The 22,837-nt window shown below is 45.7% G+C and overlaps 1 pseudogene across 2 annotated transcripts in view; it reads left to right on the top strand.

The window, feature by feature from the left end:
* The first annotated feature begins 13,138 nt into the window (after positions 1-13,138).
* The window catches only part of LOC721553 (SH3 domain and tetratricopeptide repeat-containing protein 1 pseudogene), a 38,820-nt pseudogene continuing 29,121 nt past the window's right edge, over positions 13,139-22,837 (top strand). The window contains exon 1 of one of the 2 annotated variants that reach the window (XR_013415868.1): positions 13,139-13,304. The product of XR_013415868.1 is annotated as an SH3 domain and tetratricopeptide repeat-containing protein 1 pseudogene, transcript variant X1 (transcript). The remainder of the gene's footprint in view (positions 13,305-22,837) is intronic. The other variant, XR_013415869.1, reaches the window with a different exon arrangement.

Here is a 22,837-nt window from a genome sequence, read left to right as displayed (position 1 = left end):
CTTAGAGGCTCATGGGATTAGACTGGACCTCCCTGGATAGCCCAGGATACTCCTCCTAAGGCCTGTGGCAAAGCCCTTTTGCTGTGTGACATAGTCACAGGTCTCGGGGGGGTTGGAATCTCCCATCACAGTTACTGATCCAGTTACTACAGCAGCCTGGGAGGTGCTTTTCATTGCCTCTGGTTAACAGATACCAATTTTTTTTTTCATTTTTGCAAATTGGCAAGAACATGAAGATCCCTCTTTTTTTTTTTTTTTTTTTTCCAGACGGAGTCTCATTCTCTTGCCCAGGCTGGAGTGCAGTGGTGCAATCTTGGCTCACCACAATTTCCACCTCCCGGGTTCAAGCAGTTCTCCTGCCTCAGCCTCATGAGTAGCTGGGACTACAGACATGTGCCACCAGGCCCGGCTAATTTTTGTATTTTTAGTAGAGACAGAGTTTCACTATGTTGGCCGGGCTGGTCACAAACTCGTTAACTTGTGATTTGCCCACCTTGGCCTCCCAAAGTGCTGGGATTACAGGCGTGAGCCACCACACCCAGCCATGAAGATCCTTCTTAAGTGAAAAAACCGTTCCTCTGAAGTGATGTGAGGCTGTTGGTGAGATTGATAGCAATGGAGACAGGTCCATTAGAAATGGAGCTAAACTTTGTGTTTTGGAGTATTTTGATGGCCTGCCCTGATTATGTAAGTTTTGCTAAGAAGTCATTAGAGTCATTCCTCTACTGGAAGAAACACCCATATGGGGAATTTGGGACCTTGCCTTTTCAAGTTTTACACAAAGGACTCTCTATGAGTGAAAAGTACGTGATTCCAGGTCCATTTCTAGAATGGAAACAGCTGCATCAGCCCAACAGCGATTCACATTCCTGAGTTTGAGAGAATCTGACTATTTCAAGGCTGAAGCCAAAAGCCCGATAAACAATGTTTGTACCTTTATTCATAGTTAGGACTTAGGTGCATCCTGTGGTCAAGAAAACAACTGATGGTGGCCAAGTAGTTTAAAACCAAGCAGGACCTCATTTTATCATGTGGGTGTTTTTGATTTTTTAAATGAAGTTTTTATTTTCCTGTGCAATAAATGACAAGCTCTGACTTGAAATACATTTCCTTTAATAAACCAGAATCTAGGGCTGGGCGCGGTGGCTACGCCTGTAATCCCAGACTTTGGGAGGCCGAGGAGGGCAGATCACGAGGTCAGGAGATTGAGACCAACCTGGCTATGGTGAAACCCTGCCTCTATTAAAAATACAAAAAATTAGCCGGGCATGGTGGTGGGCGCCTGTAGTCCCAGCTACTCAGGAGGCTGAGGCAGGAGAATGGTGTAAACCCATGAGGCGGAGCTTGCAGTGAGCCGAGATCACGCCACTGCACTCCAGCCTGGACGACAAAGCGAGACTCTGTCTCAAAAAAAAAAAAAAAAGAAAAAAAAAAGAAACCAGAATCTATAATCCTAAGGTTTTTAACCTGGCTTTCAGAAATGTATGAAGTCCCCAAAATCCTGTGCAACAATTTTGTGTATATGCATCCATGTGTGTTTATGGGGAGACGATTTATAGCTCTCCATACATTTTCAAAGTGGTTGGATTCCAAAAAATTTTAGAATACGCCACTTGGGCCTGGTGTGGTGACTCACATCTGTAATCCCAGCACTTAGGGAGGCTGAGGCAGTAGGATCCACTGAGATCAGGAGTTTAAGACCGGCAACATAACGAGACCTCCACCTCTACCAAAAAAAAAATAAAAATGCTGGGCGTGGGGGTGCATACCTGCGGTTCTAGCTGCTCGGGAGGTTGATCACCTGATCCCAATAATCTGAGGCTGTGGTGAGTTAGAATTACACCACGGCACTCCTCCCTGGGCAACAGAGCAAGACCCTCTCAAACAAAAACAAAAAACTGTATCACTTAATATACTATTGTTGTTGGTCAAGTATCAGATTTTGTTTAAAAATTAAATACTCTTTCTTTTTTTTTCAGATGGAGTCTCGCTGTGTCGCCCAGGCTGGATTGCAGTGGCATGGTCTGAGCTCACTGCAAGCTCTGCCTCCTGGGTTCGCACCATTCTCCTGCCTGAGCCTCCTGAGTAGCTGGGATTACAGGTGCCCACCACCATGCCTGGCTAATATTTTGTATTTTTAGTAGAGATGGAGTTTCACCGTGTTAGCCAGGATGGTCTCGATCTCCTGACCTCGTGATCCGCCCACCTTGGCTTCCCAAAGTGCTGGGATTACAGGTAAATACTCATTTTTGCAAAGTTGTACAGGCATACAGCTCTAAGAGTCAGAAATTAACAAGGCTTACAATAAAACCCAGCAATCCCCCACCTTACCCTTCACCCTGATCCCTGCTCCTTGGAGGTTACTATGTTTATGTTTTAGCTGGTTCTTCTAGATTGTGTGGAAGACAAGGATTCAGGTTGCTTACCCTCTCCCCTCCTCCTGTTGCCCACGTTTTTCTCCCCCATCCTCTCAGTATAATTATTGTGATAGTGAGGCCAGGCATGGTGGCTTGTGACTTATCCCAGATTTTTGGGAGGCCGAGGCAGGCAAATCACTTGAGGCCAGGAGTTGAAGGCCAGCCTGGCCAACACAGTGAAACCCTGTCCTACTAAAAAATACAAAAATTCGTCAGTTGTAGTGTCGCACACCTGTAGTCCCGCTACTCAGGAGTGTGAGGCACAAGAATTGCTTGAACCTGGGAGGTGGAGGTTGCAGTGAGCTGAGATCGCATCATAAGCTGTACACACCACTGTACTCCAACCTGGGCAACAGAGGTCGACGCTGTCTCAAAAATAAAAAGTATCGTGATAGTGGGATACATAGTACAATAGTGTATATATTTAGTATTCTTCCTGGTTTTTGGCCCAGAGCTTCTAAAACCCTTGTAATTTCCTGAGTGATAGGAACATCATTGGTTATAATATTTGGTCTTAGGTTTCAATACCTGACACAAGAGCTTCTAAGACTTTTGGAATCTCTGGGGTGATAGGAGTGTCTTTTGTATGATAATGAGATGACAGGTGGCTTCGGGCCCCTGGACAGGTTCAGGATTGGGGCTGGTTGCCAGAAAGATGAGTCATGAGTAAAGAGTTGGACATACCAGCCCCACCCCTACCTCTGGGAGGGGAGACGAGACAGGCTGGAGATTGAGCTAGTCATGGGTGGCCAATGGCTTCATCATGTCTATGTTATGAAAACTCCATAAAACCCTCTAAATACTGGGTTTGGAGAGCTTCTGGTTTGGTGAACTCATTTGGTGCTGGGGAGGTGGCACTTCCAGGGACGGCATGGGAGCCCCGACCTCTCTGCCCCGTGGTGTGCCCTGTGCATCTCTTGCATTTGGCTGCTCGTGTGTTCTCTTCTTTGTAATAAACCAGTAAGAGTAAGTAAGTGCCAAGCACTTTGCGTCTGTCACCTCTCTTACTTTTTCAGCAACACTGTGTGGCGGATAATGTCCTCATTTTGCTGGTGACAAAATGAGATTGATGCCTTGAGTAACTTGCTCAAGGTCACATAATAAGTGGAATTCAAGCTCTGACTCCAAAGCCTGTGCTTTTAACCAGCATGCTGCATAGCCGCCTCTTTATTTGTTAGGATTTTTGGTGTCTTTAGGGCCTGACACCAAGTTGGTCGTTGTGGCCTAGAGCTGTTATAAGGGAGCTTTTAGCAGCCCTGCTGAGAACAGAGCCAGCACCTCTGGATTGGCAGGGCAGGGGCTGTTCCTGCTGGGAGCCGCAGGCCATTCATTCCCTGTGGCCCTTGGCTATCTTGCTCATCCACTCCCTCCCTCATTCAGTAGGTCCTGAGTGCCGCCTCCATGTGGAGGAGAAGGAGGCAGCCTTCCAGCCCAGGTGGGGCCTGCAGGTACACACAGTGAGAGGCAGCTGTGCACTGAGCTGGCTGTCGGCTGGGACAGTGTGGCTCCAGACGTGGCGATAGAATGCTCTGGGACTGCAGAGGGAGCACGTGCTTGTGAAAGGGAGGAAGGGGCAGGCACCGCAGAGGAGGTGTACGTGAGTTGGACTTTGAGGGAGGAGTTGCATTTCCACAGTGGAACCGAGCAGCTGAGGCTTTCTCAGCAGCTGAAGATCACAGCCAGCCAGCCTCAAATGTTCAGCTTTTCCTGAATTCTCTTCTTTACAACACAGCAGTAAGTTTTCAACAGAGATGAAGCAGTCACCTCCATGTCATTAATGTTCTGCAAATCCTGTGTGTAGTTTTCGATGCTTAGCAGATGGGGGCAGCCTGGGCCATAAGAGAAGAGCCTGTGTGTCCACCTGTTGGTACATCAGTCAGGTGTGGCACAGGGCAGTGATCACTGCCTGCCCCTGAGGAACTCAGTTGTACTTTTATGTGGAGAGGCCAAAGAAAGCTGTGGTACAGGGGGCAGGAGACATTTCACCTCCAAAGCAAGGCACAAAATACATAGTCTGTGCCCTGCATGAGAAACCGAGCAGAACCGTGTGCTGATTCCCACCCCTGCCTCCCCTCCTGAGAGCGAACCGTCCATTGTACTATGGCGGAAGGCATTTCTGCAGCCTCTGCAATCGGAGTGATCTGTCACTTGCCCATTGAGCCTTAGGGGCAGCAACCAAGTGGTGTGGCTGAAACACAGGCCTTGGCCAGACCTGGTTGGATATGTTGGTTCTGCCACTGATTGTGAATTACAAAACCTTGGAGAAGTCATTGTCTTTCTCTGTGCCTCTCGTGTAAGATGGGGAACACTGCGGCCATTGCAGAAAAGCAGGTAGGTGGAGCGAGTATGAAGTGCTTTGTGTGTGTGTCACACGGTGAATGAAATGGCACTGATTGACATTATTGATAGTAATAACAGGTTTCATTCAGGAACAAAACCGGTAAAGTAGGCCAGGTGCAGTGACTCACGCCTGTAATCCCACCACTTTGGGAGGCCGAGGCAGGCGGATCATGAGGTCAGGAGTTTGAGACCAGCCTGACCAATATGGTGAAACCCCATCTTTACTAAGAATACAAAAACTAGCTGGGTGTGGTGGCATGCCTGTAGTCCCAGGTACTTGGGAGGTTGAAACAGGAGAATCATTTGAACCCAGGAGGCAGAGGTTATAGTGAGCCGAGATGGCGTCACTGCACTCCAGCCTGGGCAACAGAGTGAAACTCTGTCTCGAAAAAAAAAAAAAATCTGGTAAATTGTTTTACCCAGCCTAGGTACGTGTGGCAGAGCCAAATGAAAGCTTAGAAAAAGATGACTTGAGAACTAGCCCAGCAGAAGAATCAGGCGGGATGTGTTGTTACTGAGTAAGTGAAATTTGCACCTGCTTTCTCCCAGGCCTTGCTGAGTTGTGTACAACAGAGAGCTCAGGTGTTGGGGACAGTTGACTGGTTGAAGAATGCATTGCTATTATGTGAGGAACATTGGGCTTTGAAAAAGCAGAACTGGATCCACGTTCTTGCCTGGTAACTCTAATTATCATCTAGTTTGTAAAGGGGAATGCAGTTCACTGAAAAATTCGTATGACAGTGGGACAAGGATTGGGCCTCTGCATTGGTTTGTGTAATATAGGTCACATGAAAGAGCATTTAGGCTGCAGGGAGACTTTTCATCTCTATAAATTTGCTTTCACAGGACAATTCCATCATGATTTGAAGATTTGGGAGTCAAAACTACATTGTTCTGGTATGTGTTTCGGGGCAGATTTATGCATACAATTTGCTTAAATATTTCAGATGATACAAGAATATATGTGTGGTGTAAAAAGCTGAAATTTGCATTCCCCCTTCTCTAGAAGTAACCATTGTGAATAGTTAACTCTGTATTCCAGCTATTTTGTATATTATAAATACACTGTGAACATTTGAGTGTATATATACATGTATGTTACACACATTTTTAGAGATGGAATATTGCTGTGTTGCCCATGCTAGTCTCAAACTCCTGGGCTCAAGGGACCCTCTCGCCTTAGTCTCCCAAAGTTTTGGAATTACAGGTGTGAGCCACAGCGCCTGGCCTGCATGAGTATATTTACTAATTGCTAAGTTACTCTGTTCAATACGTGTCTATTGAACTCCCCATGTGCCAAGCATTGTTCTGAATACCTTATATGCACCAATTCACTTAATTTTTAGAGCAGCTCTATTATTGTGGCCCTTTTACAGTGAGGAAACTGAACCACAGAGAGGCTGGGGACGTTGTCTAACATCACACAGCCAGTGCTGTTGGTATTGAGGTTTGAACCCAGACAGCTGGCTTCAGATCTCTTAGCTGTTATCATAGATGGCACACCCAAACCTTAGGGCCACCTCCCAAGCCTTGCCTCCGATACGGGCTCGCCTGAGCTCTGCGAGAGCCGTGTACGTGAGGTTTCTTTCCTCTTTAAGAACACAAGCCTTGAAATTGTCCCAGACCCTGGAAGGACCTCTTGAGGACCAAAAACAGGGATTCTTCAAGCCTGCCCCAAGGGCCAGATCTCTGATTTAGCTACTTGGAAGGTAGATGTAGAAGAGAGTAATTTTGCCAGAACAAAATGTCAGGATGGCTGGGCTGACTCGGCCAGATGCAGTGGCTCATGCCTGTAATCCCAGCAATTTGGGAGGCCAAAGCATGTGGATTACCTGAGGTCGGGTGTTCGAGAGCAGCCTGGCCAACAAGTTGAAACTCCGTCTCTACTAAAAATATAAAAATTAGCTGGGCGTGGTATCGGGTGTCTGTAATCCCAGGTACTTGGGAGACTGAGGCAGGAGTATTGCTTTAACCCGGTTTACAGAGGTGGTAGTGAGCTAAGATTACGCCACTGCATCCAGCTTAGGTGACAGAGTGAGACTCCATTTCAAAAAAAAAAAAAAAAAAGAAGAAGAAGAAGAAGAAGGGGGAAGGAGAATGGCTGGGCTAACTCATAGGGTAGAGGCCCTACAGCGGCCGTAGGACCTTGGCCACTTGGGTGGAAAAGAAGGAAGGAAGAGCTTCACCCATGGCGGTGACCTGGACTGCAGAAACCACACTAAATATCCACATCCTGGAGCCTGGCCACCCCATTTGCTTCTCTTCTCCTGGGTAGAGGGTGTGGGGAGCTTTCTACCCTGGAGGCTGAGCAGCGCAGCTTCCAACCAGGGTAGGCGTTTGTCTGTCCCTGGGAATACAGACAGCATTCTCATAAGCAGCCCAAATACTCCTGAACAGCTTTTTGTAGGGTGGGGCGGGGCGGGGCAGAGGGTCATTTTGACTCATAGGTACCTTTTCCACTTTCACTGCTGATAACTGTGTTACAGATTAAAGTTTTGTTTTTGATACTGAAGAGGGCTTAAGAGAGTGAGCTATTATGGTACATCTAAGTCTGCTAAAATAGAACCACGGGGTAGAGTAGGAAAATCTCTTCTAAATTATGGATGATATATGGTGAACGTTAGAAGCCATATGTACCTAAGTTGAAAAATCAAAACATGTCTTGTATTTGGGTGACCCCGGTAAGTCTGGATGCCACTGCGCCTTGTGTGAAGACAGGATGCTGAGGTGTAGGGACCAACAGGCTTTTTCTGGACATCTTGTGCTTCTCCCTTGGGGTAAAGTGGGGCGGCAGTAGGAGCGCACAGCTGTTGGGCCCCTAATATTTGTCAGCTGGTTTACATGTGGGATTCCATTTAATGCAATCTTGGAGGTAAAATGATTTTATTGAAGATGAAGATAGAGGCTTAGAGAAGTTAAGAAAATTGTTCAATGTCACGTCATTTGTTTTGTTTTGTTTTGTTTTGAGGCAGAGTTTTGCTCTTCTTGCCCAGGCTGGAGTGCAATGGCACGATCTCGGCTCACCACAACCTCTACGTCCCTGGTTCAAGTGATTCTCCTGCCTCAGCCTCCTGAGTAGCTGGGATGACAGGCATGCACCACCACGCCAGGCTGATTTTGTATTTTTAGTAGGGACGGGGTTTTTTCATGTTGGTTAGGCTGGCCTTGAACTCCCAACCATGAGTGATCTGCCCAACTCGGACTCCCCAACTGCTGGGATTACAGGTGTGAGCCACCACACCTGGCCGAGGCCATGTAATTTCTTAAGTGGAAAGATGAAGTACTTGATGAACTCAGAAGTTTGACTTCAAGGCCCTTCATCTTTCCATAACACGTGGTTCCTTCCCTGGTTGGTGGGAGTGACTGAAGAACTCAAGGAAGCTGTGTTTTGTGGAAAGAAGACCTGAGGGGTGTATGGTCTTTCCAGGCTTGGAATCTGCCATGCTGGGCTTCTGAATTGTATAGCTTGGCCATATAGAGAGAAGCCCCTCATTTAAGACTTATTCTTTGGGGGAAATAAAGGAAGGCCGCCCGCATGAGACAGGCAGAGGTGATTTTCTCAGAACTGCTGTGGCAAGAGAGTCAGCACCATTACTTGCGTGTGGCAGAGACTGACATGCAAGTGAGTGGCTGATGAAGAGTGGGGAAATTTCAGGATGGAAAAGAACGGCTCCCAGTGGAGGCTGTTGTGGGGACTGGAGGCGGCTGTGCAGAAGTGGGTTGTCCTATGTGATTGGTTAGGGGCGTATTTGGCTTTCTCTGAATGATCCTAACTGGAAACAGGGGCCAAAATTAGGGTAGCTGTCAGTTTTGAGTCAAGTCCTGGCCACATGGACAGAGTTGTGGTTTAGTTTCTGGGTTGTGGAGAGAGAGCAGTCTGGCTTCCTGCCTGATGTGCTAGCCTGGCTGGCCTCCTGGCTGTTGACTGTAGATAGGGGATTGGTTTCCTGGGTGGGCAGCTACAGGTTGTGGTCTGAGTTCTGTCTTTATACATATGATCAGGCATGGTCTGTTTGTATATTCAGTCCCTCATTTTTCTTGTCAGTAAAAATATCAAATGACAAATTGGATACATTGGGAACTTTTTAGATGTCTGTGTCCCCTGGAGGAAGTTTTCATGTTCACATTTAATCAGAATGAATATAAACAATTGGGCATTTATCTTAAGATTTAAAATAGGAAATCTTCCACAATACTACCTCGGCGCCATTGCCTCTCTGTCTGTCGTTAGGGAATGTGTTTTTATCCACCCCCGGCTCATCGTCCACCAGTTTGTGGTTGATCCAGTTCTCTATACGTCTTGTCTTGTGTGCATCTCATTGTTTGCTAGTGTTAGCTTTCCCCTTCGTCAGTGTAGTTTATTTGTGTAGCATCTGTTGGTAGGAAGTTATTTGTGGAATTTGTGAATGGAAGGGACCTTGGAGGTCCGCTAGGTCAGCCCAGTGACTTTCAAGATAAACGGAAATACAGGGAAATGTTCCAGCTTTTTTGGTGGCAAAACCAGGAATAGAAAGCAGTGTTCTTTGTGCCACAATGTCATTGAAAGACAGCTCAATGTGGGTCTAAAATGCAGAGTAACTAACTTTCATTTATCTCTGCTTCTGACTCTTGTTATCAGACATTTTAAATTGACCTTAATGTGTTAGCAGAAATATGAAAAGTCCTGACTTGTTTACATATAAGGTACTTCTTTGCCTACTCATTTGGTTGTTTTTTTCAACAGGATTGAAAAGACATTGTTCTAAACTGAATGTTTATGTCTCCCCCAGATTCTTGTACTGGAGCCCTAACTGCCAGTGTGATGGTATTAGGGGGTAGGACCTTTGGGAGGTGATAAGTGTTAGATGAGGTCATGAGCGTGGGCCCTTGTCTCACAGGATTAGTGCCCTTAGAAGAAGAGAAACCAGGCCGGGTGTGGTGGCTCACACCTGTAATCCCGGCACTTTGGGAGGCCGAGGTGGGCAGATCACGAGGTCAGGAGATTGAGACCATCCTGAAACCCTGTTTCTACTAAAAATACAAAAATTAGTTGGGTTTGGTGACATGTGCCTGTAATCCCAGCTACTCGGGCGGCTGAGGCAGGAGAGTTGCTTGAACCAGAGAGTCAGAGGTTGCAGTGAGCTGAGATTGTGCCACTAGACTCCAGCCTGGTGACAGAGCGAGACTCTGTCTCAAAAAAAAGAAAGAGAAAGCAGGCAGTTCCCACTGCCCTGGTGTGAGGAAACAAGAAGAAAGGTGGCTGTCTGCAAGCCAGGAAGAGGTCCCTGTCCCGGAACTGAGTTGGCCAACACTTTGATCTTGGACTTCCAGCCTCCAGAGCTGTGAGAAATAAACTAATGTTTAAACCACACAGCCTATGGCGTTTTTTATGGTATTTCCCTATGGTATTATGGCCATCTGATTTGACTGATACAGAGATGGTTCCAGAATACTGTAGCCTGTATCCAAGTTGGTGATACCATGAAAATAAATGTGGTAGTTCATTCCTTTATATGAAGATAGCGCTGTGAGCCCAGGGCCTTTGCTCATGTCTTAGTTGAGTCTTGTTTTCTTATAATAGCTTCCTAAATTCTCTTTTCCCCCTCTAATTTATATTATATATCTGAATTAATTCATATATGGTATGATTTTATACTTCATGTCTATACAAACTTTTAGTGATTTTATTTCATTTGATTTGATTTTTGAGACATGCCCTTGCTCTGTTGCTCAGGCTGGAATGCAGGCGTACCATCACAGCTCACTGTAACCCTAAATTCCTGGGCTCAAGTGATCCTCCCGCCTCAGCCTCCTGAGTAGCTGGGACTACAGGTGTGCTATCCTTAGCAGTCCTCTCGCCTCAGCCTCTCAAAGCACTGGATTACAGGCATGAGCCGCCACACCCAGCCCAGTGATTTTTCATTATTAAGATCAAGGACGGGTTCCCTGGCTTGGCATTCAAGGCTCATGATCAGGGCGTGATATGCAAGTTTGGGTTTCAGTGTTTCCATTCCCACCATCAGCCTTGCGTTCCAGCTTCTTTCCTAAGCCCTGTTCTGAAGCCCAGCCTCAGAGCTGCACTTAGAATTTATACCTTCTCATCTCTTCATCGTCTTCGCCTATGTTCTAATCTCCATCTGGGACATCGTCTTCGCCTATGTTCTTATCTCCATCTGGGACATCATCTCCACACTTCCGCCTCTTTCAATCTTCTCTATCCTTCAAGACTTGAAATACTCATTTCCTTTACATGATCCCTACTCTGACATCCAAGCTAGAATTAATCTTTCTTCCTTTGAACTCTGATAGTGCTTAATATTTTTCATTCTTTAATTATACAGCAGTCCTGTGTGTTAGATATTCTTATTCTCCCAGTTTTTCATAGTTTCTTTGAAAATATTTGCTGTAGTCATGTATTTTGAATATGTAATGTGAGTGACATTCAAAAGGTCCTGGAGAGTGAAAGGCAGTCCTACTCCCATCACTGCCCTGTGACCACTGTTGCCAGTTTTTGTTTGTTTGTTTGTTTTTCCAAGGCAGAGTCTTGCTCTGTCACCAGGCTGGCGTGATCTCAGATCTCTGCAACCTCTGCCTCCCGGTTTCAAGGGATTCTCCTGCCTCAACCTCCTGAGTAGCTGGGACTACAGGCGTGCGCCACCACGCCCAGATAATTTTTGTATTTTTCGAAGAGACGGGGTTTCACCATGTTGGCCAGGATGGTCTGGATATCTTGGCCTCGTGAGCCACCTGCCTCAGCCTCTCAAAGTGCTGGGATTACAGGCGTGAGCCACTGCGCCGAGCCTATGTGTCTTGTTTTTAAAAACACAGATGTTGGCATAAGATAAACACGGTTGTCCGCCGGTAAGTATTTAGGTTGTTCCCAACCGTTTGGATTAATCAATGCTGAGTTGTACATAAATCTTGCATATTTGCGTGAATATGTTCATAGGATGCATTGCTAGAAATGGAATTGAGGGATCCAGGGTTCTGCGCATTTTAAATTTTGATGGGTGTTGCTGGATTCCCTTCCGTTGGGGCCATACCGTTATCTCACTGTCAATGTGTAAGGGCGACTATTTCTATTTCCTTGCCACAGTTTCTTCTCAGCTGTTTTCTTTGACATCACACACACACAAATACCCCTTGTTCCAAAAACATGGACATTTTACATATCTACTTAAAGTGTGCATACACTGATTGAAGCTCTGTGTTGCAGTGATATGTGCTGCTAGGATTGTGGCTCTGTTTCGAATCTGCTAGCCAGGCTATGGCTTTCCAGTCAGGTATTTTTTGTTTTGTTCATGCTGTTGCTGTCATTGGGCTGTGTGAATTTCCCTCCATTGCCCATCCAGATTTCCTTTCCGGTGGGCGGGCTTAGTGTCTAATCTGGCAGCCCTGTTTCCTAGTGACCTGGGCCGAGTGTCTCATTCGGCAGCCCTGTTTCCTGGTGATCTGGGCTGAGTGTCTCTTTCGGCAGCCCTGTTTCCTGGTGATCTGGGCCCCATGTCTCATCCAACAGCCCTGTTTCCTGGTGATCTGGGCCGAGTGTCTCCTCTGGCAGCCCTGTTTCCTGGTGATCTGGGCCAAGTGTCTCATCCAGCAGCCCTGTTTCCTGGTGATCTGGGCTGAGTGTCTCCATGAGAAGTTGCACCCATCTTCTCCAGTAGTGCATCTTTTCACAGCAAGCAAAACATTTTCACCACGTTTCCAGTGGGACAGGCACTAGCTCTTTTCTGGGCATCAGGAGACCTGGCTTTGTTCTGGTTCAAGCAACAGCTGGTGAGTTACCAAAGACAATTCGCATCTGGCCCCTGGTCCTTTTCTTTATAAGTAGAATCACAGTCCGAGTGGGCATCACTGCCCGGGTCTCTATGCGGTGCTGAGTGTTGTGGGGATGATGGCTAAGTGTCAGGGTGCATTTCCACCACTAGGGGATTACAGGTCAGCCAAAGACACAGGAGGAAAGCTAACAGCCCCGGGCAGGTACACAGAACCAGAGGAGTTTGGAAGGGTGGTTCCAAGCTCCTTGGTGTGATGGATGTGATCACAATAAACATTTTATCTCTAAGTCTTGGGCCGTTGGACCAAGAGAAGAGAGAGCTGGTGTTGAGTTGTAGTGAGAGGTGCGTGGTTCCTGTACCTGCTGAACCTGGCTGGGACTCAATTCCATTGAGTCCCATTCCATTTAACCTTCTGTTTCCACATTTTTCATGCTCCTGCTTGTTTCTCCAGAAAAAAATGCAATAAATTCCTTTCAAAAACTTTACAAAAGCCATAGACGCTTATTGAAAATAGTTCAAATGATATGGAAGTCAGAAAGATAGTGAGTGTTTTTCTGTTGTGTGTTTGGATGAATGTGTCTTTGGGGTAGTCACTATTAACACTGGGTGTATTTCCTTCCAGATCTTTTCCAGTGTGCCTACAAATATATATGTACACACTATAAAAAACAAAATAGTACCTGATCAACATTGAGTTCCCCTATTCTCACTGCGTAGTCGACATGGACATCCTTTCATGGTGATACGATGAGGCCTGATCGACTCCTTTTGTTCGCTGGAGTGGCAGGTAATAATAGCTACAGATAACTCACCTTCAGTGGGCATTTACCATGTGACAGGGTCTGTGCTCCAGGCAGGCTACATGAAGTGGGTCTTAAGGCTTTTTACAACAATGCTATGGGTGAACACAGTAATTGTTAACATTTTGCAAATGATAGAATTGCAGTAGAGAGAAGCAAAGCTGCTTGCTCAAACTCATGGCACGATTCCTGAGAGAGAGAGAGAGAACACTTTTAAAACAGTTGTTGTTATAGTCAGTTGATTTATGATCATTTCAAGAAATAGTGCATTCAGTGAATACATTTCAGGGTCTGGTACAGTCTGGGAGCTGGTTCTGAAAATGCTCTGCGCTAGAGGTAAGGGAGCGATCCATTGGCCCTGGGCTCCTAGTGCAAGGAGGGAGGTCCCGGGGAGAGGGGGCATGGAGAGGAGGTCTCTGAACAAACCTTGCAACATCCATTTCTGCTGAGTCTGGTCCGAGGTCTGGTTCTTGACATGTACACTTTTCAGAGATACTTGGTTTTGATTTTTATCATGGCTCAGCTGAGCAGCCATGGTTGCAAACTGCCTGGAGATGTGGTCTGGCAGGCCAGTGCTATGCCCATCCCTCCCGCTCCTGCAGGAGGGGAGTCATCCTGGGACTAGAGGGTTTCGCCTGTAATCAGCTATCTCATAATAAGTGGATTTGATGCTGGGTTCGCTAGGTCAGGAAATTTCCCATTTAGAAGGAAAACTGATACTTGTTTTTGGGTTTTGCTGAGGAGCCACAGGGCTTAGAGCAGGGACTGGAAGTTTGTTGAGACACACGTGAGTGCACTCAAACATCTTCCATGAAACGTGGAAATAAAGACAGTGTTCCAGAGAGGTCCCTGGCTTTGGGATATAAATATTTCTGTAACAGAATGGCACTGGCTGTCTGCTGTATTTTTTTCTCTGCTATTTTGGCAAGTTTTATTTGGGTGTGTGTCTCCTGTACAGAAGGTATGACATCAGTTTTTGCCACCAAGTATTTACAGCCGTTGGTACCTCCTGTGTGGGTCACTTTTGTGCCGTGGTTTCTTTGGGGAAATTGTAGGTCTCCTACCCAAAGCACATTGCCCATTTCAAGGTGCTCCTGGTTTCTGAAGACCTGTGGCAGTGCCTTCCATGTGGGTGAAGCCAGCCGAGAAAGTACCCCTCCCCAGGAGGTGGGGACTGGTGATTGCCTGAGTGAGGAGGCCAGGGATGAGCCCTGGACTAGAACTTGTGACCGGCTGCTTTTCCTTCCCCTCCTCTCCGTCCTATTTTGCCACCACCCCCACTTTTGAAAAATTTCTTATTAAAAATTAAGCAACTATTTTGGTTTCCTTTATTCGCTATTCCTTGCTAATCGTACGCAGAGTGAGCCTGGGACAGTGGAAAGGAAAGTTGTACTTAGCTTCAGATGATCCTACCAGTCCCGCATTGAAGGGTTTCTGCCAGGCGGCATTGTCAAGTGGCGTTGTGGAGGTTCTCCTTTCAGTCCTCAGCATTAACCAACAGAGGTAGGTGGTACTTATTCCTGGTTAATGTTGAGGAAGTTGAGCTCAAATTGGCTAAGGGAACTTCCCAAAGTCACATAGGAAGTAGCAGAGTAGAACCAAACACAGATTGTCTCTGAATCAGGCAGGTTGTCAGATTCCAAAATAGGCTCTTAATTTTTGGAGGTCAAAAAGCTGAACAGACACAGATATTTCTTTTTTCTTCTTCTTCTTCTTCTTCTTTTTTTTTTTTTTTTTTTTTTTTTTTTTTTTTTTTGGCGCTAGGGTTTCGCTATGCTGCCTAGGCTGGTCTAGGCTCAAGCTGTCCTACTGCCTTAGCGTTCTGAGTGCTGGGCTTACAGGTTTGTGTCACCACACCCAATAAAACAGACATTTCTTTAAAGAAGACATACAAATGGCCAAAAAATATGTGAGAAAAATGCTCAGTATCACTTATAATCAGAGAAATGCAAATCAAAACCACAGTGAGGTATCATCTCACCTGTTAGGATGAGTATTATCAAAAAGACAAAAAATAGCAAGTGCTGGTGAGGCTATGGAGACAAGGGAGCTCTTACACACTGTAGGGGGGTGTGCACTAGAGCAGCTGGCTGGGCGCGGGGCGCACGCTGACATCTCAGCACTTTGGGAGGCCGAGGCGGGCAGATCACCTGATGTCAGGAGTTTGAACCAGCCTGGCCAACATGGTGAAACCCCGTCTCTACTAAAAACACAAAAATTAGCTGGGAGCGGTGGATCATACCTGTAATCCCAGCACCGTTGGGCAGCTGAGGTGGGTGGGTCACTTGAGACCAGGAGTTCAAGACCAGCCTGGCCAACGTGGTGAAACCCCATCTTTACTAAAAAATACAAAAATTTACCAGGTGCAGTGGTGGGCGCCCATAATACCAGCTACTCAGGAGGCTGAGGCATGAGAACTACTGGAACCCTGGAGGCGGATGCTACAGTGAGCAAGCCGAGATTGCACCACTGTGTTCCAGCCTGGGCAACAGTGAGACTCTGTCTCGAAGAGAAAAAAAGAAAAAGAGTAAGAGTAAGCTACGGCACCCACTATGGCAAACAGTATGGAGGTTCCTCAGAAAACTGCAAATGAATTTACAGTGTGATCCAGCAGTCCCACTACAGTGTAGATACCCAAAGAAAAGGAAATCAGTGTCGGAGGGGCATCCGCACCTCTGTTTCCTACAGCACTGTTCACCATAGCCAAGATAAGGAATCAGCCTCGGTGTCCAACAGCAGATGATGGATAGAGAAAATGTGGTATTTATACACAGTGGAGTACTATTCAGCCATAACACAGGAAGAAGTCCTGTTATTCTCAGCAACGTGGATGGAACTGGAAGATATTATGAAATAAGCCAGGGACAGAAAGTTACACAGCACATGTTCACTTATGTGGAAGGCAAAAAGGAGTGGATCTCATGGAATTTGAAAGTAGACAGAGGATCCTAGAGGGTGAGAAGGGTCGGGGAAGAGGCAGATAGGGAGAAATTTGTTAAAGAATACAAAATTATAGCTGGATAGGAAAAAGTTCTAGTGTTCTATAACATAGGATGACTATAGTTAACAAGAATATATAGTTTCAGGCTGGGTGTGGTGGCTCATACCTGTAATCCTAGCACTTTGGGAGGCTGAGGTGGGTGGATCACCTGAGGTCAGGAGTTTGAGACAAGCCTGGCCAATGTGTAGAGAAACCCCGTCTCTACTAAAAATGCAAAAATTAGCCAGGCATAGTGGTGGGTGCCTTGTAACCCCAGTTACCAAGGAGGCCGAGGCAGGAGAATAGCTTCAACCTAGGAAGCAGATGTTGCAGTGAGCTGAGATCACACCACTGCACTCCAGCCTGGGCAACAGAGCCAGACTTTGTCTCAAAAAAAAAAATATATATATATATATATAGTTCCAGATAATTGGAGAAAGGGCATTGAACGTTCGAACACAAAGAAATGGTAAATGTTGAGATGGTGGATATGCTAATTATGCTGATCACATACATTACATGTATTATAACATCACTATGTGTACTTCATACATATGTACAGTACACAATTATGTGTCAATTAAAAAAGAAAAGCTGAACTTAGATTGGAATGGCTATGAAGTAGCTAGCTTTTTCGTATTTTTGATATAGACCCTAGGCATTTATTTTAAGTAAACTACAGTTGGCTTCAGGAAGTGTTTAGTATTTGAATTGTAGCCTTGCATTTTATAATACGGAGAAGTAAAACTGTAGGCTTGCTTTAGATACAGTCACAGGGGTTTGCCGTGATGACTTTTTTATGTAATAAGGGGGAAATGTACCTTAATTAATAGGCATATATGATCATTTTTCTCCCTCATACACATTTTTAGTTGTTGTCCAGGCATTGTGATACTTATGTAAACAGTATGCGATACCTTAGGCAGGAATCAGAATTTTAAGGTAAGAATACTTAGAGTTATATATGTTTCAACCTTTCAAACTGGACATTTTACATGTCCATTATATAACTGTAATTAAATTTTCAAAAAGACAATGTGTGTCTTGAATATGGGTGATGCTCTATTTTTTTTTTTTTTTTTTTTGGAGACAGGGTCTCACTTTCTCCCAGGCTGGAGTGTAGTGGTGCAATCACGGCTCACTGCAGCCTCAGCCCTATAGGCTTGAGAGATCCTCCCACCTCAGCCTCCCAAGTAACTGGGACCACAGGTGTACAACACCATGCCCAGCTAATGTTTAAAATTTTTTGCAGAGATAGGGCCTCCGTCTGTTGCTCAGGCTGGTCTGGAATTCCTGGATTCAAGTGATTCTCCTGCTTCATCCTCCCAAAGTGCTGTGATTACAGGCATGTGCCACTGCCTGGCCCCATATAAGTGGGATGATGACTTGAGCCTAGGAGTTCCAGACCAGCCTGGGGAACATGGCACAAGACCCTGTCTCTACAAAAACTAACAAAATTAACTGGTCATGGTGGCACCTGCCTGTGGTCCCAGCTACTCCAGGAGGCTGAGGCAGGAGGATAACTTGAGCCCAGGAGTCGAGGCTGGAGGATAACTTGAGCCTAGGAGTCGAGGCTGCAGTGAGCTCTGATCCTGTCATTGCACTCCAGCCTGGGTGACAGAGTAGACCTTGTCTCTTAAAAAAAAGTTACTGGCTACCTGATTATTCATAGGAAAAAAACCTGAACTCTGATCGAAACCTCATACCTTGTACAAAAATTAACTCAAAATGGATCATGGACTAAAATGTAAAATGCAAAATAAAGATGAAAAGAGGAGCTAGAGACTGGGAGAAACTATTTGCAAACCACATGTCTGATGAAGGACTCATATCTATAATATATAAACAACTATCCAAATTCAGCAGTGAAACCAAGTCTAGTTTGAAAATGAATAAAAAACCTGAAGAGACATTTCAGATAACATATAAGCACATGAAAAGATGTTCAACATCATGAGCCATCAGAAAAATGCACACTAAAGCCACGTCACTACACACCTATCAGAATGCCTAAAATAAAAAGTAGTAACAAGAGCAATGCTGGTGAGGATGCGGGGAAACGGAATCACTCACACTTGGCTGGTGGGAATGGAAGATGGTACAGCCATTCTGGAAAACAGCTTGACAGTTTCTTAAAAAACTAAACGTGCAATTGCTGTAGGAGGCAGCACTCACATTCACGGGCAGTTATCCCAGATAAATGAGGACTTATGTTCACACAAAAACCTATATGTATCTGTTCATAGCAGCATTATTTATAAAGTCTAGAAACTGGACACAGCCCGGAGACTGCTCAGCAGGTGAATGGTTAAACAAACTGGTGCACCCAGGACCCAGATACCACTCTGCAGTAGTTAATGACGTCCTTGTTCATCAGTCTTTCAACCTCGAAACCACCATCATGCTTAATCCCCTTTTTTCCATCCTGGGTCTGAGTGGACTTCATTTTGCATTTCTTTCTAATGCATTTTCCCTCTGTCCTTTCTGCTTGAGCCTCATGCCTCATTGGAACCATTGTAAGAGCCACCGAATTGTTTCTCTGCCTCATCATGGAATCCTTTCTACACTTCATGCCCCGCATTGCCATTGGAACAATCTTTCCAAAACATGAACAAACTAACTTAAAAGAAATATCCCAGGTAGCCTTCCAAATAAGTATAAGCTTTCTGTTAGAAGTTTGACGTCTTGTCTATAGGGAACCCCAGGACTGTAGAGAGACAGATTTGCTGTCTGCATTTTAAGATCAGGCAGAAATCCCTGGAGGGGCCCATGTGGAATAGTGGCACAAATACTGGTTCTAGAATCAGAAGCCCTCATCTCCTGGTTCTAACACTAGCTGGATGTTCTTGGGAAAGTTTTGGTTTCAAACCTCAGTATGAGGAAGCATCCTCAAGGGATCACACAAGGCTGCTGGGAGGAGCAGATGAGGGCCATGGTGAACATGCTGTGTAATCCGTGAAGCACGTCGTATGTGTGAGAAGTGGAGCTGTGTGGATAGCGGTTCTGGAATCATTGTATGAAAACGATGGAAAGCACATTCGTAGTTCTGCCTGATGATACCACTGGGCACCTGGGTTGTACACGCCTGCAACATGGGTGAGGCCTGGGTCAGTACAGCTCACAGTTTGGTTTTCATGCAGTTAGAAAGGCCCGAGAGGACCCTTCCCCCCTCCAGCTGTAGGAAGGAGGCGGCTGTCTCCTGCTTATATTTGGTGGGATTGTCTGTGGCTCCTTGGGGACAGGAATGCAGGGAGTGGGGGAAGAAAGCCGGCCTGACTGCTCGCTAGTCAGCCTTCCCCCAGGGAAGAGTGGAGGGGTCATTTCGTGGTAACTTGCCAAGTCTTTCTTAACCCATCTGCTCTTAGAAATGACCAGCATGACAGGTAAAAGACCCATTAGAGACAGATGGGCTGTGTGTCCCGTGCGTTTATGGCTTTGTGGTCTCAGAGCTGCCAGAACTCGATAGCTTTCTGGGGAATGCTGGGTCAGCCAAGGGGCTGAAAATAGTGAGAGGAAGAAAATTCCCCCTCGCTGCTCTGGTCTGGGAGTGATTAGTGAGTAGAGCGGCATGGAGGGCCCAGCCGTGGGGTCCCTCTCAAGCACACCCTCACTGCAGTGGGAACGCGGGTCTCAACCTCCCTAGGCCTCCGTGATTTTTGTCTGTCACATACTCACCTCCAGCAGGGATGTCTGTGGTGATGAGATGAGGGAGCATCGTAGCACATGTGGCACTTAGTAGGCTTGTGGTGAGTGGACGCTGGCGTCAGTGGAACAGGAGACTGGGCGCTGTGTGTGGACGCACTCACGTACTGGTGGCATGGGTGGACAGAGGAGAGAGGGACGCTCTGCAGTTCTCCTTTTGGTCTGTCACCCCCGCTGTTGTGAGCAGAATCCGTGAGTGTATTCTGTTGCCCCAGTCAACCTGGTAGGCTGATTGCTCAATTTTCTGCTTCCACTTTTGATTTCTTAAGAATGGGAAAACGAATACTTCAGATACTTTTCTGGTTGATGCTATACATTCCTTGATATCACCTTAATGCTTTTTAATTTCTATGTATTTTGGATGTTGGAGCGTGCCTGACATCTGTGCTTTTATGTCTCAACCTCTCGCGTAACTGTTGGCCACACCAGAACCAGAGAGACGTGAGTAGACCGATTGGTAGCAGGGCTAGGACTGGAATTCCCCAGCCTTTTGGCGCCCAGCAGGCTCTGTTTTCTGTATTGCACTGCTCTTCTCTATTTCGACCCCTGTTAGGACAGTGGGTGTGAAATGTAGCTGGGTGCTTTTGGGGGTGTGCTAGGAGTGTGGCAGATGCCTCAGACTGGCATTTCCCCCTGATTCTGAATTCTCATGGCTCAGAGTCAGTCTCTAGGCTACTGACTGGGAAGATGCAGGAAGTTGTTTTGTATGACAAACTATGCCAGGGCATTTTTTTCACCCGGCAATTTGTTTGGTTTGGACTGGAATAAATCTCTGATCTTGGTTTCTTTGTCTATATTATTAGGGAGTGGAGCCTGACTTGTTAACTTAGCCCAATTCATAGTGCTTAGAATCTCAGTGAGTGTGTGTTGAACTGAGCGGAAGTGTGAGAGCATCTTGGACAGTGGTTTGCAAACCTAGCTGCGTCTGGGGGGCTGTGAAAAAAGCATGTGTGCTTACTCCCGACCAGTTGAAATAGAATCTGCAGGAATGGAGCCTGGGCAGGTATAGTGCTGTTAAAAACCCCCAGGTGGTTCTGATATACTGTAAAGGTTGAGTAAAGGTTGAGATGCCCTGATCCACAGTGAATTGGAGTCCTGGATCATAGACATGCCTTATGCTTTCACCAGCTTAGAATGGTTCTTGTGCTTTAGAACTGTGAAAAAGTGTTATGCAAACAAATGTGGAAACAGCCTAAATGTCACATCCTGTTACTACCTGTCATGAAGTATATTTACCGGTTACTCACTCTACTCTGATCTCTACCCATTCCACCTTTTCTTCATGGTATGAAGTACTCTTTAGGCATTTATTGAACTCTTGTTTGTACCACCGCTGTGCTGGACAGTTTATAAATATTACTTCTTTAAACAAGGCCTATGGACTCAGGCTGCCTGGGTTTTGCTAACTAGCTGTGTCATTTGGGGCAACTTTTTAAGCTTATATAAACCTGACTTTCATCTATGAAATGGGATGACAGGGGGTCATGATCATCTCACAGGATCATGCAAATGTGTGTGTAAAGTGCTTAGTTTGGTGCCTAACACATAGTAACTACTCAGTAAAGTTATTATTACACCATCATCATCATATTTAAATGTAAATATTAAGAGCTAATAAATTTGTAAAAGGTAGTATACCCTTACCCCTTGAACCAAAGACTACTTTAGTTTTAAGTGGTTGGGTTAATTTATCACTTAAATATTGGCCTCTTGAATACCTTGAATTTCAATTGAACGTAACCAGAGGATTTCATAATTGGACCGTTGCCTCTGGAAGTTGGAGCTTTGTTTGTTTGGTTTCACTTCCTACACTAAGCATATGGCTGTGCACATCTTTATGATGACTTTTGGTACTGGGGAATCAAAGCTTCATTCGCTTTTTGGAGGAGATGACCTTATGCTGTATGAAGCACTCAGACTTCGTTAACTATGTACCATCCAGACAAGACCAGGTGCTTCCCACGGCAGCCTGTCCTTTTCTTATCTCTCTCATCAATCTAGCATGTTCCTTCTATTCCTCTTTATATTAGAACTTCTCTTTGAACAAGGAATGTTGTTTTGTCACTGCTAGGTCCCCAGCAATTAGTAATGCCTAGCACATACTAGGTGCCTCCTGAATGTTAATAGGTGATAATCTAGCAGTACACAAGATAAATTCGCAGGTTGAGATTTAAGCTGTGTGGTATGAAGGCTGCATTGGCAAACTTATTAAATCAATTTTGTTAATACAAGTTTAACATATCTTAGTAACTGACTTAGTTCAGGAATCATTTGCTGAGTGTCTTCTAGGCCAGACATTGGGGACAGAAAGGTAATAATATATGATCCCTGCCTCATGTGCAGGAAGTCTAGTGTGATGGACAGATGCGTGCTAATGGCTGCCATGGAATACGGTGAGTATTAGATAAAGGGGCACCCTGTGTGCCCTTGGAGCATAGAGCAGGGCTTGTGTTCTGGGAACATGGGCTCCATGTGAAAACACCATTTAAATTCTCTTTTTTCTTTCTTTCTTTTTTTTTTTTTTTTTTTTGAGACAGAGTCTTGCTCTGTGGTCCAGGCTGGAGTACAGGGGTGTGATCTCGGCTCACTGCAACGTGCTCCCCCCAGGTTCAAGCGATTCTCGTACCTCAGCCTCCCGAGTAGCTGGGATAACAGGTGTGTGCCACCACGCCTGGCTAATTTTTGCATTTATAGTAGAGATGGAGTTTCACCATGCTGGCTGGGCTGGTCTTGGACTCCTGACATCAGGTGATCCTCCCGCCTCGGTCTTCTAAAGTTCTGGGATTATAGTCATGTATGTATTTATCCTTTTAAATATCTGCGGGTAGCATTTAACTT

The sequence above is a fragment of the Macaca mulatta genome, chromosome 3 (assembly GCF_049350105.2).
Source record: "Macaca mulatta isolate MMU2019108-1 chromosome 3, T2T-MMU8v2.0, whole genome shotgun sequence".
In the NCBI taxonomy this organism is placed as follows: domain Eukaryota; kingdom Metazoa; phylum Chordata; class Mammalia; order Primates; family Cercopithecidae; genus Macaca; species Macaca mulatta.
This window is presented reverse-complemented; position numbering and strand designations above follow the sequence as displayed.